Here is a 19772-nt window from a genome sequence, read left to right as displayed (position 1 = left end):
TCGGACTCGTTCCCGGTGGGTGATGGGCTCCGCCAAGGCTGCCCTTTGTCTCCGGTTCTGTTCATAATTTTTATGGACAGGATTTCTAGGCGCAGCCAAGTGGCGGAGGGCTTTCGCTTTGGTGGCCTCAGAATCTCATCTCTGATTTTTGCGGATGATGTGGTTCTGTTGGCTTCATCGGGTGAGGGCCTCCAGCTCGCACTGGAGCGGTTCGCAGCCGAGTGTAACGCAGCGGGAATGAGGATCAGCACCTCCAAATCTGAGGCCATGGTTCTCAGCCGGAAAAGGGTGGAGTGCCCACTCCGGGTCGGGGATGAGTTCCTGCCCCAAGTGGAGGAGTTCAAGTATCTCGGGGTCTTGTTCGCGAGTGATGGGAGAAGGGAGCGGGAGATCGACAGACGGATTGGGGCTGCGGCTGCAGTAATGCGGACGCTGCACCGGTCAGTCGTGGTGAAGAGGGAGCTGAGTGTAAAAGCGAAGCTCTCAATTTACCGGTCGATCTACGTCCCTACCCTCACCTATGGCCACGAGCTGTGGGTAGTGACCGAAAGAACGAGATCGCGGATACAAGCGGCGGAAATGAGCTTCCTCCGAAGGGTGGCTGGCCTCTCCCTTAGAGATAGGGTGAGAAGTTCGGCCATCCGGGAGGGGCTTAGAGTAGAGCAGCTGCTGCTCCACATCGAAAGGAGCCAGCTGAGGTGGTTCGGGCATCTGGCAAGGATGCCCCCTGGGCGCCTCCTGGGCGAGGTGTTCCAGGCATGTCCCACCGGGAGGAGGCCCCGGGGCAGACCCAGGACACGCTGGAGAGATTATATCTCTCGGCTGGCCTGGGAACGCCTTGGTATTCCCCCGGACAAGCTGGAGGAGGTGGCTGGGGAGAGGGAGGTCTGGACCTCTTTGCTTAGGCTGCTACCCCCGCGACCCGACCTCGGATAAGCGGATGAAGATGGATGGATGGATATTCAATACATTGTTATTGTTAACCCTTTAAATCCCTGTAGAACCGTAACCGAGCGCAATAATTTGTTTTACATATGAAACTGGAGGAGTTGTACTTACATCTTATGCCATCAGCTTGTCCTCGGTCACGGTTTCCTTCCACATAAAGCTTTGCAAAAATTGCATAAAAAGCGCTTGTAGGAACCAAAACATAATATTCCAGAAACACGCTTTGCCGATCCGATCAGCTGTTCCTAACACGTCCTTTTTTTTTTTTTTCCTTTTTGCCTGTCCCGTTTGGCTCTTTTGCCATCAGAATTGTTGTCTAAAGGCAAAGAAAGATGCCCAACGGATTTACTTTACCAAATTGACCATCCCAGCCTTGCCGTAATGGTCCATTTGATTCACCTTTTATTGTTTATTTTATTTTCACTTACTGAATACGGGACAGACTTGACTGGGGGAAAGAAGGGGAGAAAGAAAGAGGGAAAGAGAAACAGCTGAGAAGAGGGACGGGGGAGAAGGGCAAAAGACAAAAACCAACAGAATGAGCAGAGAAAAAAAAAGAAAAAAAATGCATATATCAATCACCTGGATCACCTGCTGAGAAAGAAAAAAGAAAGCAAGCAGAAGAGAACAAGAGTAATAGAATAAACAACATCACAATGATATATGGGAATATGACAGTAAATACTAAATATTAAACATTATTGTGCAGCACATAAGATCAACAGAACACAGTGTGCTTTGAGGTAGGAGCCAAAAAGGGTGTAGTTTGTGGGTGTGATCACCAGTGTGTACACCTGTGAGCATGGACGCGCTTGTTTTTTGTTTTTTAAAAGGTTCCTTCATGTAATGATCTGCTAGAGGGTGTGGGGGGGCCACAGCCCCGTCCTCCAGGGCATGAAGCAGGTATGGAGGAGATCAAAACTCCAGACATCCAGAGGCCCCCAGAACACAAGAGACCAAGGAAGACCAACAGAGGGGCAGCCGCGCCACTGTCCCAGAAAGAGCTGAGGAGAGTCCCAGATGAGGGCTCACTCAGCAGCCGCGGAGCAGAAGCCAGGGGGGGTTGCAGTGACGCGCCCGTGAGCTCTGCCGGCAGCCAGCCGCGCCTGAGTGACCGAGCCCCAGGCCGAGAGGCCAGGGGCACCCCACCTCCGAAGTGGCCCGAGCGAGCCCCAGGCTCCAGGCCCCGATAAGCGGCCGCCAAGGAGTGAGCCGGTGTGTACCTGGACGCCCACCCCCGGACACAAAGAACCACCGACGCACCGACACCTGAGGGAGTCCGCCACTGGCAGGGGGAGATAGGCCTCCAAACCTTGGAGGGCCTGAGATGTCCCCAGAGAGGTGGCGTCTGACACCCAACCTGACATATAGACACATCAGCTGTTCCTAACACTTCCCACATTGAAAAAGACGTCAACGCGAACTATCGCATGTCCGCCATTTCCTGTCTGAAACTGGAAGTGACGTAGTAATTTTTAATTGTAGGCCTTAAAAGCCTATACTGGTGTTTTTATAAGTCATATTTGACTCTATACTTTTCTGAATAGTTTCTGTGATGCTTAGAACTCATATTGCACTGCTGGAAATAGTTTATTTTGATGCACATGCTGTTTTCTTTGCAAATTTGCATCATAGGATTGTTTTTTGTTTTTCCTGCAGTATATAAGAATTGCTGTATCTCCAAAATAATTTTTTTGTATTTAATGTTTTGAGGGATAAGCCTCTTAAATTTCCCCAAGTAGAAATATATGTAAAAAAAACAAAAACAATTTTCAATTTTTTTGTAGTTTATTGCACTTTTTTGCAATTAATGTAATTACTATGGACTTAATGCATACATATTATTAAAATATGGGCTATAACAGTTGTATTGGTGTATAGCAACTTGAAATGCTCCCAAAAATGGCACTACAGCATGTAAAAGAAAGCTCTGGCGGACTTGGTTCTATGGTAGTTCTTAAAGGGTTAAATAAATATCGTCAAATAATCGAGATCTCAATTTCAGTGAAAATAATCGTGATTATCATTTTTGCCATAATCGAGCAGCCCTACAGGGGACAGAGGTAAACATGAAGAGCATGTTTTTATGCAGGACCCTGGGAAACATTAGGGGACACACAGAAACGTGGGACAACTCAGCAAAGGACAAAGAGAGACAGTAAATACAAAATGCAATGAGCTAGTGGAAACGTGGGGAACACAGCTGAAACTAATCAAGCCAAGACAAAGGAAGTAGAACTAACTAATACAAAGCACGACTGACAAAACCTCGAGTCCAAAGCCCAGCACCTGGTTCAAGGCCCACCTGTGGAGTTTGCATGCCTGTTTGGGTTTTCCCTGCATACTCCTGAGTAGGGATGGGTATCGTTTAGGTTTCATCCGATACCGGTGCCAAACCGGTACTTTTGAAAAGGTGCCGGTGCTTAAACAGTGCTCGAACCGGTGCTTAACGAATGGAGAACACACACTTTGTCCAAAAACCTCTCATGTTCAGCTGTTTTCCACTTTTTCTTTGGTCATTTTAGCCTTTTTGGCCAGGGTGAAGGGAGTATCTGCCATCAAACAAGAAGACAGCCGCATGTAACTACGACTGTGTTTGCTAGTTCACCTTACGTGCATTAATGTAATAACGTGGTTAGCCTACTCAACGTAAATTACACACGAACAACATTAAGCTTCTCACGCAGAGAATAACGGCTGCTACTGCTGCCATCATCATCAGTCATCATTTCTGCTACACTGGCAGGGGCCAGGACTCTCCTCTTCGAGTTCTTGGGGGATGTTGCTATCCAGTGCCATAATGGCACCGGATACCGGTACCCATCCCTACTCCTGATAGCTCTTATAGTCTTAACACATGCATTTTAGCTTAACTGGAGGTTCTAAACTGGAGTGCCACAGCATATGAACACGTGGTTAAGTGTACCTTGACTAAGTACATTACATCACAAGACGGTAGTTGTATTTTCTGCCGTGAAGCAGATTCATTCTCCACTAATTCCAGGAGACATAAGGTCAGCTGAGGTAACAGCATGCTATAGGAAAAGCCCAGTGAACAGTGTGATGGTGTTTACCTTTATTCCCAGGTGTCAGTGAGTAGATGTACATCCTTATTCACTGAGTATGCTGAAAGCAAGCACCTCTCTCTGGACCAGCATGATTTATTTATGCATCTGTGAGTCAGATGTAGTTCCTTATCCCTTCTTCCCTACCTGCCTGAGGCTGTTGGCGAGTTGATATCGATCTTTTGCAAATTTGTATGTGGCGTTTGAGGTGCCTGCGCTGTTGCAGCTGAGATTAACTAAAAAAAAGTGCACGCTGAATTAATTTGCGATTTGCATTATTAAGAAAAGCTTTTTATGTGTTTCCTTATTGGGTGGTATTATTTTTGAGTTGTGAGTGGATGAAGTTTGTGCACTACAGTTGCCTTCAGGTCTATCGAGTGTTTTTTTTGCCATTTTCTCTGTTTTGGTTTTGTAGCCCACAGCTTAAGAACCTAATTCACTCTCCCTGCTCTTAATAATGTTGTTTCCAGCAGCAAGCAATTAAGGAAAGACATCTTTAAAAACCGATTGCAAAGAGCCGAAACAACAAAGAGACAAAAACGGTGAACACTGTGCAGCATTTGGCACAGATTTAACTCAGGAGTTGGTGGAAAAGCAAAAAAGAGCTGAACGCAGAATGAGTGCTGAACTTAAAGTTGTCAGATGAACCAAACAGAGAAAGATGAACAGATCTTAAAAGGAAGCCTGCACATCAAACTCTATTTGTAGATCTTGAGGGGCGAGTGTGTGGGGGGAAAAGCAGTTGTATTAAACCTTTTGTGGCTCCAGAAGGCAATGATTTATAAACAGCCCGAAAGGATGTCACCTCTGTCATCGCCTGCTATGGCTAAGAAGTGAGAGTTAGAAATGGAATAAAAATGTTAAAATCTGGGAGTGTGGAGTTTGAAAGAAGTAAGCTTATCAGGCTGCTGTGGCCTGCTTCCCATATCAGCCCGAGGACAGCTGCTGGGAGCCGTGTTAGCTGATACCAAGCAGCAGCCTTCAGGGCTGAAAAATAAGGCCGGCCCACAAGTGTCACAAACTGCAGTTCTTTGAGCGGCCACTAGAGGCTGATTCCAGCAGTGAGTCAGACTCCCATGTTAAACATCCGACTGTACAGCTAATAAAGTGTCTATGGTTTAAACTTTATGAGGCCTTAAAGTCGTGTTTTACTCTAATTGGAGTCACTGCCCTGGACCTCTCATGTTTACGGTGTTACCTCATGCCATAGTACATGCTACCCAAGCTTAATCCGGTCGTTAAGTCTGACGTCACTAGCCGTGTCTGGGCCTAAACTCTGCTGCAGGTCCATATATCAAATGATCACTGTGGCATTACTGAGAGTTGAAACACTGTCTAAAGTCTTTCATCTTTAATAAAATGATCAGCGTTCTGCTCTACCAGGTGTAACAATTGAGTTTAACATCCAGGCATCCATGAAAACGGAATTTATGACATTTAACGGAGTTAGAAGTTAGCAGGGAGTTAGCTCCCTAGCTTCTATCTAAATACAATATAGCATGTCCTGACTCCGGGGTTTTGGAAACAAATTAAAACGTACAGCTCTGCTATCACTTCCAACATAAATGAAGACTGAAATCTAAACAGCAGTGACGTTTGTAGGGTTACTGAAGTTTGGCTAGCTGGTATATAATGATGTGCTGTGTGACCGCTAGCGACACAGCTATGTTAGCATAATATAAACAAGCTAACTTTTTTCCCACTCGATAAAAGTTAACGTGAGTGTTCTCGGTGGTCGGGAACAAATGTAATCGCATGGCAGGATGCTGTAAAAGGACCAAACTTCAGCCAGGAGAACAACTGAGATAATCCATCCACAATACGAGGTCAGTCATTCATATACTGCTGCATGGGCTGTGCTGTAGTTACATCCTAAGGTTTTAAAAACTGAGCTTAAATAAATGATTAGCGGTAATAAAAGCCGAGGGAGGTCAACAGTGATCACTGACTGTTTTAGGAGCTTTTTGAGATTAAATAGAAGAAAATACAAAACATTAAACATGTTAACAACACAAAAGCCATATTAAACGCAGACTACTTTAGGCCCGGAAGTAGGATTCGTCACGTCATCACTTAACGACCGGATAGTGTAGCTGATAACTTCTCATAAGATCTCAGAGTATGATCTCAGGGTAAGACCTGAAGCTACAGATTGCACCCACAACCCACCGATTCCCATTGTGCTGTCTTTCATATAGAGCCCACAATCTCTGGTGAGAGAGCTGTCAGTGGTTGAGTTGCATTAAGGATAATATAGGTAGATTAAAATATGCATCGTTATTCTGATTCTTGCCACTAGACCGTCAGCTCATCTGCTGAATCCAGTCACGTTGCTTGTCTGCATATGATTGGCTTGGATAATTAGCTGTGAGCAAAGCTACCCCGGCTACGGCCCAAGATGCATTTACTAGTTAACAAAGAGACAGAAGGATGGGGAACGAGTCCAATATGGCCTCCCGGTGACATGGCTGACCAGGTGTTAGACACATTGTACGCTGCCTCTGGGGTTGCTTCGTCTGCTTTCTCCTCACGGCCCATTAGGTCCATTCCAGGAGATGAAGCATAATGCAATACCCCGGGCAGCGCTCGTAAAGCACACACACACGCACACATACATAAATACACACGTGCGCTATGACATCTGTACGTGAACGTTCCCTGGCAGAGCGGTCTGAGCCAAAGACAGCAGGTGTGTAGCTGCTCAAATCTGCTCTGTGAAGACACCAGGTGCCAATCTGTCATCATTATACAGACACCCAATCACATGAAACAATGTTGTGACATTATGGAGACACACGGAGAGAAATGGAGGGAGTCTAGAAGAGGGAGAGGGTGAGGAGAGGTGTTTCCCAGCCGTGCCAATTTACCGATCTCCCTCCAAGATGCAGAGAATTTGGCTCCCTCTTTTCTTCCTTTCATTTTTTTATGATTGCAGCTCTTTTTTTGTCATTTTTTCTCCTGCACTTGGACGTATGCTAAGCAGCACATATGTGTTTTTGTTTACCAAACAGCTCGACTCATAACTCATCTGCACAGGTGGTGATCTCTGCTGGTTGTGTGTGAGACAGAGGGAAATTAGCAGAAATCGAGTAACTTGTCTTTATCTTGGATGTCTCTGCTTTGTCAAGTAGCATCCAGTGAAGCCTCTTCCTATTTGCAGTGACAGCATATGGCATCTAAGGAGTGATGCACACATGCACACAGGTTTTGATTTCTTATGCTGCTCATCGTGCTGATTGCCAGAAGAATTTTCTTTAAATAGCCGATAGTCAGTCCCACTCTCTCCATCTCTCTGTCCTCATCCTTTCTTCGCTCCCTCATCCCCTCCCTCTGCTTCCTCCATGTCCCTCTCTGTAAAATATGAGCACAGCAGCCTTATAAATCTGGACTGGAGATAATGAGAGTCGATCCCCTCAGTCCAGTGGGCCACCAGCCAGGCTTGGTGCCAGTGACATCATCCTTGGGGAAGGCGGGTAGATTGATGAGCGCAGTGACACTGTGCCATTGGTTCTAAGGCAGACACACAGTCATGTATTCACGTATATACACACACACACACACACACACACACACACACACACACACACACACACACACACACACACACACCTCTTTATCAAGTCTTTACACATGAGAAAGTATGCAGCATGTCTGGTTTTCTCTTGTGGAGGAACACAAGCGAGTTGTCTGTAACTTTATATTATTGTAGCCGTGATACATTAAAAGCTTGTTTCTACAGACAGTAGAGACATTAAATCCAAACAGAGCGCAGCTGTGTCATTACACTCACCTTTACTTGTCCTGATGGTCGTCATATCGCTGGAGTTTGATACCTTACAGCATAAAACACATTGGGATGGCTGGCATCAAACCTGGCTTAGAGTGGCTCAAAGGCTCCGTTTCATTCACATACTGATTGTTTGATTTAAATATCCACTGTAGTGCTGTACAGAGGCAACATGAGAAAAATACCAGTGTCCAAATAGTTATAGTCAAATACCATGTGGTACCATGACAGGTAGATCTTGCTGTATGAGAAACACCAAGTGACAATGTAGCTAAAGTGCAACTGATTTATTTTGAAGTTCCTAAAATTAAAAATCAAATTTAATTGGTCTTTGCTGATTTTTCATGATGATGTCAAACTGTGTTTGTTCTTGGACTTATTGTGGTTTAGAGATGATGCTGATTGATGAAACTCCAGCAGGTTTACAAGAAACTGTCGATTAATCACGTTCCACACGACGTTTTCACCGCAGGCTAAAGATGAAAAGTCACCAGCAGCGTCGCTGAGGGGGACATGGCCAGGTTCCACTCCAAAGCGTGCGAGGCTGCGCTGAGCGTTTCTGCCTGACGAGGATCTGAGGCAAACTTTGATGCTGTTTATTTGCAGATTGTGCAACATTTTTTGGACATAGCTCTGAGTGACGTTGCAGATGGTGAAGTGAAGACAGACTGACGATGCATGAGGATTCAACAGTATCTTAGAATTTGGTTAATGCGTTACAAATAAGCTAGTTTGCATTTCAAATTAGGTAATTTAGAAAAAGTCGTGTTTCTTTTCTCTAAAATCCAGCTGTTGAAACTTTTCCGTCTCACAGGATGACTGTATCCTGCTGTGTGGTTAATATTTGTGGTTCCCTTTGAAAGAGCCAAGAAATGTTGGAGGCATTACTGTGAAATAACGCTTGGACTGCTTGTTCTCAAGTGTGCCCATTACTTTGGTCTAAGTTGCTAAAACACACTTGCTGTATGTCCTGTTCAGTGCTAAACTACGACACTAAATATCAGGATTAAATCATCATCGCTGTGAACGTGTTGATGACCTGGAACGTATAATAAAAGCCACGCAGACAGCTAGCATGCGCTCAAACTCCAATGGAGACACTTTAGTCGGTAAATTAATGGCACACAGCCAACCTACTGTACATCCTCAGTATCCCCTGAGATCTGTGTTCACCCAGCCTGAGTATGTTCTGCAAAAAGCTTGCATTTTAACGAGTTCCTTTTGTCTAGAGTTGGGTCTGAGTTTTCTCTAACAGCTGACAGATTCTGCCTGTGCTTGCAGACGAGCTTCCAATTTGAACCAAATTACCGACTTCAATCAAGACTCATTTTCAGGATGCAAACGGAACGATTTGCTCAGCTCTGTCTCGTTTCCTAATTGAAAATTATTGAAACAAGGAAAACTCCACGGAAAACAAACACAGCAATATTTTTCTGTAGTTTCGGAGACGAATAAAGACACGCCTGCAGATAACCGGTACGCAGTATTCCCCCAGCTCTCTCCCCGTCTCCCATTTTTGTCTTTTCTGGTGTCTTGTTTGCTTTGAATCTACAAAACAAAAATGTCTAAAGGAATAAGAGTAACAGACAGTAGCTTGAGTACCGCCATCACTGACCTGGCCGATTACTTTCATGCTCGACAGACTCTTTTCTGCTTCTTCGTCTGCTGATACTGAGCACAATGCTGCGCACACGTTGGGGGCAATGAGCTGCAACAGAGCATGACAGTGATTACATTTATTGATTTATAACAATAACAGTCATAAGACATCAGTGGCTGATTTTCCACACACCATCCTTCCCACTTGCTCTTAAAGCTTTCTCTGTGGGAAAATGTCTTTCACATTCGGAGAGGTTTTAAAATGATGAGTCACTAAATCACACACAAAACAAACAGCGATGCTGTTTAGGTTCAGCATCAGTTCAGTTTTATTTACATCACTTCAGAAAGTTCATTTTTTTGTTATTTACATTGAGTCGCCTGATTCTGATGTGCTAGCACGCTCAGAAGTAAGCCTCTCGTGGCCGTGGGACATGCACATGTTAAATATTTAGTGCCAAATATTCTCTGAACTTCCTCTGTTGTTGGTTTAATCTGTAAATACAAGAACCGTTAGCTAGATGTATAAAAGGCTGCGTACATGGGATGTAAAGGTGGGGGGTGAACGAGAGATTTGGCAGGTGGGGGAACCCCAAGGTGTGTGTGTGCAGGCTGTGATCAGCTGACCTGTGCTGTTACTCTAATATTTCCTGCTATTTTGGATTCAGCCAAATAACCAAGCTAAAACATTAGCTGATGCTTTGTGAGCTGATTTCCAGCCATCCATATAAAAGCTAGAATTCAGGGAGTCTAACCACCATCATCTGCATGAGTATAAATCGATGTCAGCTACCTGTGATGTAACATTGACCATGAAAAGCACAGCCTTCTCTCTGCAAACTAGCCAGTGGAATCTGCACAAACTGCCTACAAGACTGTCATGCAGCCTCTGAATAGTAGTTTTGTAATATTTTCCACAAATATAATTCAGCCACGCATGTAGATCTGATTAAAATCAATGACGTTACCTTGGTGAGCTGTCCTTACCTGTCCCGCCTTTAGGTGTCATTAAAGTGCACGCAACCAGTTTGTGTGCTTCCTGATATTTTTGAGCTTTTTGAAAAATTTCTGAAAAGCATTTCACACGATGCACCTGAGCTGCACATGTCCATGCCATCAGCTGGAAGCAATGCCAGCACACAAAAATGAACTCAATCCAGAGTGATGTGCATCACCCGCCGATCAGATTTAATTGTTCGTTAAGTGAAGGCACCAGAACTCTCCGCTGGTCCACTTTTACCCAGCGGGGATTTCTGACGAGTGGACCGTGTTCCTTTCGAAACAGACTGACTTTAATTCTTTGTTAAAATGAAAAAAGAATCATTTTCTGCCTTTCCTCCGCCTGCTACTGTAAAATCCACAAAAGTTTATCTCTATCTTCTGCTGCTTTTTAAGCTTTCCCTGTTGGTGCAGTGAAAGATGGCTGCAGATTCCCAGCAGTGTTTCTCAGATTTATTTTTAATTTCTGCAGATTTTTGTGGGTAAAATTAAAACTTAATTGACTCCAGCATTTCATTTTCTTGGTTCACGACTGTCGTAATACACAGATGTGCAGATATAACATTTGGTTCTCCGTGATTTATACTGATTCTGCCTGAAAGGACTCGAGATTGCAGGTATTTCGGTGATATGACCCATCAGGTCTCCGTCGCCCTCAAATTGGCTGAAAAACACCAAATGTCTGCTCATTTTCCACAACGAGCAGACATTTTCAGTTTGGAGCTAAACAAAATTTAAGAAGAGTTTAAAGGACGTGATGATGAATGAGCTGGGAGGACATAGTGAGCAAAGAGGACAAAGCGAAGGGAAAGTTAAGTAAGTGATGTGCCATTTATGGCTACACCCCCCTCCATCAGCAGGTGTCAATATGACCATGTACGAGGCCCGGCCGTCCTGATAGATGCTTTAGTAAGACAGAGGGCTGCTGGGGCGTGAAGGAGGCCATCAATATCCTCTCTGCATGACTCTCACTGTCTGCGTCTGTCTGCACAGCTCGCTCGCTCTCTTTGGCCTTCCATCATTTTCCATCTTTCCTACCTCACTTGTCCTTCTCTTTCACACGCGTCTTCCTTTCTTTCCCTGCCATCATCCACACTTGAGCACAGTTTAGAGGCAGCAAATCACTCAAATAAAGTCTCACCCTTATACTTCAATCCTCTCCTGCTCCCTAAAATATTTATCTCCCTATTCCTTTCGTCTGCCTTCGCCTCCTGAGACTTCAGAGAAACCAAGTATAAATCTGACCCGGGACCCTGGGGGGTTGATAGAAAAACGATGGGTTTTAGCTTCGGTTTTTTCAAACCAACCTTCTCTTGCCTACATGCACCAAATCCATCCCTCCTACCCTCCCACCTCCGTGTGTCTGGCGTGTGCATCTTATCTGCACAGTCAGGCTGTTATGTGTGAGGCTCAGGGACTAACATGGGAAACAAACTGCAAAATGAAATGTTGCTTCTAATGTGCAAACACTCATTGTGACAACACGGTGTGTCCACCCACCCACACACACACTGCACTACAGCATGCATGCTTGCATATGATACGTATGCAGGATACACATCCATGTTACAAACTGTACACTCACAGCATATATGTAAAGATTAAAGGCCCTGCAGACTCGCACTCATTTACATAAAATCTGATGCACTCAGCAAACTTCAACTAAACCTTAGCTTAACACCCTCGGGGCGGGTCGTTTGGTCAGTCAGGTTAAACATGTTTATGTCCTGTTAATATGAGCTTGTCAATCAGAACCTCATTTGCAAGTATTGAAAACTGAAGTAACCCAATGGTTTGATGGTTAATTATGTAGTCGCATTAGGGAAAAATGTGGTTGAAGACTGCAGCACAACTAAAATTACTGCGACCGTGTGCAATGACCGTGCAATCTCATTGCCTTTGAAATTGTTGCTTGGAAGACGGAGATCAGGTCTGCAACCACTTGCAGGCAGTTGCCACCTTCAGAATGACTTTGGTGTGTGAAGACAGTATCAGTCTGCTGTCAGTCTGCTGTCAGTCTGCAGTCAGTCTGCAGTCAGTCTGCTGTCAGTCTGCTGTCAGTTGGCAGTCAGTGGGGTCAAATGGCAGAAACTGATGAAATGACAAAAGTGCAAATCTTTTGCTGTTGACATCCACAGAAATTCACTTTAAATAGGTCACACTGCTTCTTTACATTCAGCACACTCATATGTTTGAAATAAAAATTAATGTATTCTTCCACAAATAGTGATGTAATTGCTGCAGGGCAGTTATTTAACTGCAAAACACGTACAACTGACATGTTGTTACCTTGTTTTTTTTTTAGTCGTTGTTGAGTCGAGTTTCTTATTGCAAAGCAGCATTTAGACAGCAATTACTTGCTCTTTGGCCAGTCTGGTGGTGATTACAGTGCACCTTCAGCCTCTGGGTGAAGAGTTTGGCCACAACAACTTTTTACAATCGGTCATCACCATCATCAAAGAAATTACTGCAATCATTAAGCAAACACCAATTTTCCCAAAATGCGAGGAGGTTGCCGTCCCCTTTTAACTCTGATTAGTCTTCACTCTAAAGCCTTTGCTGCATGTCATCACCCTCCGCTCTGTCCCTGACTTCCTGTTTGTCTCTGCTGCAGGTGTTCACTGTGCTTAAAATGTCTAAATTCAACACTGGATTCAGATTTACACCAAATGTGCTGCAGGCTCAAGACAAAAACGGACAGAAGCTGCAAATCAGTGACAGTCAGGGAGAATTTTTTTATGATGTCGCTGTCAGTTATCCACCCATTGACACGATGAAAGCGTGAGTGTGACAGAGGAAGGAGAATGGCTTCCTTATCCCAGTGGAGGTCTGCTGTACTCCACTGGTCCCCAGTCACTGTTACCTAACAATCTAGAGACCCCTGTGAAGACTTCCACAGGAGGAGGTGATTGTGACTCATAAACATATACATACAGGAATAACTGTCAGCGAGACCATGTACCGGATATTAGTCTTGTATTCGTTGTACAGAAATAAACATGAAAAAATCAGAAATTGGTGGAGCGGAGGTTTGGATTTCTCATTGCAGGGAGATGTGCTTGCCTCGAGCATCGGCGGCCTCATAGCACCACATGTACCCACGGAGATCTGCCGAAAAGACGAGCGATGCATCCTGACATGTGACAGTTTTTTACTCGCCACAGAATGACAGCGTTTGCCTATAACTGAAGGTCGTGCTTGGATCCCTGCATGTCTGCCACACTGAACCATCCACTGCTTCTTCACAGCACAGCCACAGGAGAGGACTCAAAGCTTTAAAGCTTCTTTTTTAGCCATTTGTTCCGACGCACCTTGTTTTGAAAGTCGCACACCAGTAAAGCTGCTCGTAGCGCTCTGACAGCATTCTTCATCCACAAACACTGACGGCAGGCCTGATTTCAAACTGTTTGATGTCAGACACCTGCTGTTTTCCTTCTAAGGAGGGAAAATTAAGAGTGTTCTTGAAAATGAGCTCCTCATTATTGCACAATGTTGAGGTTCTGATTCCTTGTCTGTTCTTATAAAGTGACATTTACTGCGTCTATTTTTTTTTCTTCTATTTGCTTCTATGTCACTAAAAACAAACTTTCAAATCACCAGCCAGTTTCATGTCTTTGACATAATGAAGCAAACCTGGCAACCATCAGAGCTCACATATGAAGGGTGGCTGAGCTCTGGAGGAGCGGGACTCGAAGTGGAGCTGCTGCTCCTGCACATTCAAAAGGAGCAAATTGAGGTACATTATTGCCTGTGTACACAAGTATCAACCCATTAAAGTATGATCAGCACTTCCTCTATGCCTACTTATAACCTTTTTCATGTAGATCGCATAATTTAAGTAGCATAGCATGTGGAAGTCCAGTGTAATTAGCCCCTGCAGACACAGACAGAGCTTAGTGAGAGGCCTTCAGTCTCACGCTCTCCTCTGAGAAGTGCTAGATCAGCTCCAGGGGGGAGGCTGCTGTGTGCAGGGGGCTGAAGATGGCTCGTGCCATTCAAGGAAAAAGTAAACTGAAAGTGGTAACCGAATACACAGATGAGAGTACAAGCTGAGCACGTGGGACGTGGTCTATCTTTAGCCTGTCAGTGCAGTTCTGCGGGTTCATCTGTATGATCTGTACATTTCTGTGCACTTCCCTTTTATTGACAGCCGATTGACTCTGCCCCCAATAAACAAGCCTTTATTTGGCTTGTGTCTCACAATCAGTGCGCGGCCCAACTCAGAGCAAACAAGCAGAGCTTATAGGCTGTTCCTTCCAGTAAATCCCGAGTCATTGATAAAACACGCCAACTCCAATATGCTTTTCTTTACCCTCACACCTGTGCTGCACAGTTTTCATGCCCCATCTCACCTTCCTTTATATAACTGAGTGTTTTCTCAGAAACACAGCGTTCGTATTAAAAAAGAAAACTAGCTAATTAGCACCTGTATCTCTCACACATCACATGATTGGGAGAAACGGAGAGAAGGCAGGGAGTGAGGGGAAAAGAGAGATCAGCCACCGGGGAAGGTGTGAGCAAGCTGCGCTGATATGGAAATGAAGTGTTTAATTATGGATGAATACATTATCAGATCAAGGCTAAGGATTTGCTCTTCGTGTATGTTGTGTTTGGCGATATCGTGGGACACCGCAGACCCCTGTGAATAACAGCGAGTTGGTTTACTCCAGAGCAGCGAGGAGTCTGCATTCAAGCCCAGACTGGCGCACTGAAATACGCTCACGTGTCTCCGGGTATAGATGATGATACATGGCTGGTTATTTAGCTACATTTGGAGTTGTTCTTGAAATGTGACGACGATCATGGCCTGTAAAGTGCTGCAGTTATGTCATCTTCCTCTGTAGCTTTTATTTCCTCCTCACATGGTTGAGTGTGCAGTTTGGGCTTTGGCTACAAAACCTTTTCTCAGCATCTTTGGTGATACAGTGGAAAAACTCTCACTTTGTTTGTGGTTTCACTTCCACACAGAGCCATAAGATGAATGCTTTTTGCTGGTGTGTTTTTTTGTATTGTTTTCGCGATGCACAGTTACTTTTCACACCCAGTATTATATTTGGATGGATGCTGGCCTTTGTCCCAGCCCGACACAAAGTTAGTTAGAGCTTAGTGATGATTTGTTCTTCAGGTTTTAAAATGAATGCGACTCGGGAGTCAGTTAAATATATTTAAGGATAAAATGAATCGATAGCAAAAGTCCCAAATCCCCAAAAGTTGATTCTGTTCATCTGGACGTTGTGTTTTCTTCAGTCTCAGCTGACTGCAGGTTTACCCAAACTTATAATCAGTACATTTGCATAATGACTGAAAGCAGCACCACAGAAGGAACAAAGGGCTGGGAGGTCAGTTCCTTAATCTTAATTATGCAAATTCTCATGACTATTGATCAACAACCACTGATCAATGGCCATGAGTAGCATTCACAGAGAGTTGGGGAATGGCTGCAAGCACAGCATGTAAGATGGCGAAAGATGTACCCTTAGGCCCCCTCCTCGATTCAGAGATGGTCTTTCCCTTTTCACGTAGAAGAAGAAGAAGGCCCTTTGGATGAGTGACGAAACGTTTCGTTACTGAAAACATCCAAATGAACAGAATCAACTTTTGGGGATTTACTTACCTGGATGATTGAGCACAAGACACAAAGTCCGATAATTTATCTTTTTATATTCTCACACCACCGACTTTTTGCAAAAAGGAAGTTTTACATGTCAGGACATAATGAAAGGAACGCGATGTAAAATTAGGTACATAAAGCCTCAGATAAACAAAAAGACATTATTAATTTACCCAAAGCTAAGCCACGATTGGGTAGAACCACCTTTGGCATTTTTACTGTGACTGGATTTAACACCAATCAATAGCAGGGATAGCTCAGTAGGTAGAGTGGTGGCCCCATGATCGGAAGGTTGGGGGTTCGACTCCACTGAACAGCTACCCTGAGGTACCCCTGAGCAAGGTACCGTCCCTACACACTGCTCCCCGGGCGCTGCACTGGCGGCTGCCCACTGCTTCACTGGGTGAATGGGTTAAATGCAGAGGAACTATTTCCCTATGGGGACTAACACGCACACTTTACACTTCATGTGCTTTTTCCATATTGAACGTAGTTGGAAGCTCATTCATCAAACGTATGGGTCTGCAGGCCGGCCGGCACCCTGTGGCGGGCGTCACGTGGCCCGTAGGATGTAAGCTGAGTGTCACGGCCATCGTCCACGTTTTAACCCAACGTAGCTCTGAGTCTTATTCTTGTACCTGAGAAGCAGAGCCATGATCATTTCTCTTGATGCTATGCTGGCAGCTACTTCACACATCTAATTGGAAAGCAAATAAGAATTACCCAAGAACAGTTCCATACTGTAAAAACTGCCTGACCTTGATCAATACGGGCCCCACACAGGGAAATTCAAGAGCATTTTAAATTTAAACAGGCAGGACAAACTAATAGAGCCAATTGCTTTGACTCTGTGGAATTACACTGTAGGGAGTGGGGAGTAAAAAAGGCTAATTAAACCAGTAAATTCTCTCTGGGCTTCTGCTGTCCGCCACTTCGCTGGGAGCCCTGCACTGACTGTGACTGGTTTAACCCCACAGACCCCAAACACTACTGACAGCGCAGGGACTTGTGCACGCTGGAGTTCTCTCTGCGTTTGGCTTTTTGAGCTACACTTATGCATAAACGAAGAGACATACTGGCTTTACAGGGAAGGTGTTGTGAAAGAGTAAATAAAATTTTAGCACAGCCAATTGCCGCCACGGTGCTCAGACAAGAAGCTATGGGCAGTTTTGTGACTGTGTTACAACCAGACTGACAGCAACAACAAACCTGTCAGGGCTCTGTGTGCGGGCAGGCAGAGATGAGGATCCAAATGCAGGACTCAAACACAGAATTGAAACTCAAAAAACCTCAGCTTTATTGCTGGCAGAAAAACAAACATGGAGTGAGGATGGACCACTGAGACCAAGGACACACAGGCATAATTCTGAGGGTACGACGCGACACTGAGCATGGGAAAACACAGGGCTTATATACACAGGGTAGTAACGGGGGAATCGGCAACAGGAGGGAGACACAGCTGGGAGAGATCAGGGCTAACGAGACGGGGGAGCTAAGCTGCACACACTAACATAAGACAAAGACTTTCACAATAAAACAGGAAACATGAATTACAAAACAAGCATGCAGACTTTACACTGAGAGACAGACAGAATGACACATGGAATCTGAACTAAACTAAACGTGAGATATAACTGAGAACAAATCCTTAAGCACGGATAAACAGAAACAAGAAATAATAATCATCATCATCACTACGAGAAGAAAACAATCCATGAAGCAGAAATAAACCAAAACATAATAAACTCAAAATACTGGGTCCAACGGACCCAGAACCGTGACAAAACCTTTAAAGAGAGCACTGCTCTGTGTAAGCCTCTTCACCTGTGAGACAGCTCATGTGGGAACAATGAGGCAGAAAGGCAGTCGCGCTTTAGTGCTTTGAGCATTTGGGGGCAATTTTAATTTGAGTGTGTATGTAAGGATTTGAACCAGCCTCACCGATTACTACAAAATAAGACGAGTCATGGAAGGTTGCTGATCGTCTAATTAAGCCCCTAATTAGTGGAGAGTAGATGACAAAGCACTTCAGCAAAATAAAATTTCAAAAACAAAAAGCATGCATGGCCAATTTTGGCCACTTTTAGAGAAAAGAGAGAGACACGCAGTGACACAGCACAGCTGTTTTGAATCCAGGGCCTGAGGACATAACATTTTCATCATCATTCTGCTTGTTAAGCCCACTGTCTGCCTCTGCAAAGCAACATATTTGCTAATCTGGGCCATTTAAAATAATCCCGCTGCACTCCTGGAAGCTGCCAACACTTTCCTGGCTCATAGGAAGGATTGATCGATAACTTTAACGCCCTTAAACTGAGTTTTGGGATTCACGCACTTGTAGTACTGTGTGTTTGGGTGATGATTAGTTTGCATGACCTGCATGTGTCATTTAGGTTTAGCCTGAAATGCATGGTGCATATTAACCCTTATACCCTCTTCTTTCAAATAATTATAGCAATGAATCGTCATGATTTCATGTTGTTTCAGGGTTTCATTTAATGCTGTGTATGTGTTTGCAGTTTTGTCACATGACACTGATGAATTATGATCCTCTTTCTTTTTTCTCCCCTTTTTATGTGGCCGCGTGTGGCTCACGGTTGTATTATGCATGGTTGCTGGGTTTCTATTGTATTGCACATGGGTACCGCCCTGCAAGGACATCAGCAGCTCAAAAAATGTTTGTGGCTCTCTGTTGTTTGCTCACTTTGAATGTTTCATTTTGTTTGTGACAGAGAGCAGAGGGATGCTCAACCTCCATTTTTTCCTAATGCCTGGTGATGCTAATGTTTGTCCCCACACACACATGCTCAAGCATATATGCTCGCATATGTGTTACCTCTGTTAATAATCTCCTGTTATCTCTCTTTGGTCCTTGTTTAGAATCACAGTGCACACTGTGTGGTGAACCAGAAGGTGAGTGGGCTTTGCCATTCCCCGAAATGCTCGTGTCATCGTCATCTCCCAGCTTGTTGTTTGCCATTAGGGGAGGGTGGGAAGCGGAGCGGGGGCGAGGCTTTGCTGCAGACACCCTGTTCTTCAGTCTTCATCTCAGCAAAGCAATGGTGTGGAGCAGCTTTTTAGGTTCCGTGTCAAAAATAATAAAAGACACAAAAATGCACTGCACAGAGTGAGAAAGCACTCCCTGGTTTTTATTTATTTACTGTGCAGCATTTCGACAGCAGCGCTGCAAATTTCAAAGTATCACATGTGTAGGCTGGGGTGTGTACGCACAGTGTAACTCCAGAGGCAGCCATGTTTTTGCACATACTCTAATTGACAGCATGAAGGCTGAAGGGCACATGTTCGGAGCGATGACTAACCACGATTGTTTCTGCTTCACATCTCATCCAATGTTGCGCACATAGTTGAGCAAAGACATATTTGTGAGCTTGTGTGTGTGCAACATGCTCGTGGCGTATTTCAATGCCTGGAATCTGCTTAGTTCATGAGCCTGCTGTTAGATTAAGAGGTCTTTTCAAGCTCCTGCCACCTCCTCATTCTGCATCATTCCCATATGTCTCCTTCCACTCCCGTCCAAAACCATCGCCTCCTTTTTGCATGCTTTACTTCTGAGAGGTGACCCTCCGTCTCTGCACAGCTGTGCTCCATGTGTTTTGTTCTGGTGTCTTATCTGGTAGATTGCTGTAACTAACAGTCTCTCTAAACAAAAATGACTGGAAATTATGGGTGAATAGAAAGCGCTTAGAGTGCTTTGCATCTCGCAGTGAGAGGGGTAAACCTCGAAATGAGCATGCTCGCTGAT

The 19772-nt window shown here is 44.6% G+C and overlaps 1 protein-coding gene across 4 annotated transcripts in view; it reads left to right on the top strand.

Annotated features, from left to right (window-relative positions):
* Positions 1–19772, top strand: part of dlgap2a (discs, large (Drosophila) homolog-associated protein 2a) — a 135492-nt gene that overhangs the window by 30238 nt on the left and 85482 nt on the right. The window contains exon 2 of one of the 4 annotated variants that reach the window (XM_085258353.1): positions 18890–18922. The exons of the other annotated variants lie outside the window; for them this stretch is intronic. The gene's annotated coding sequence lies outside the window, so the exon portion shown is untranslated. The remainder of the gene's footprint in view (positions 1–18889; positions 18923–19772) is intronic. 4 annotated transcript variants of the gene reach the window in all.

Source organism: Mchenga conophoros, linkage group LG19, assembly GCF_057382185.1.
Source record: "Mchenga conophoros isolate Kocher_MC1m ecotype Shallow Benthic linkage group LG19, M_conophoros_male_GT1.1, whole genome shotgun sequence".
Lineage (NCBI taxonomy): Eukaryota > Metazoa > Chordata > Actinopteri > Cichliformes > Cichlidae > Mchenga > Mchenga conophoros.
The sequence above is the reverse complement of the archived record's forward strand: the minus strand, read 5'-3'. Positions and strand labels throughout refer to the sequence as shown.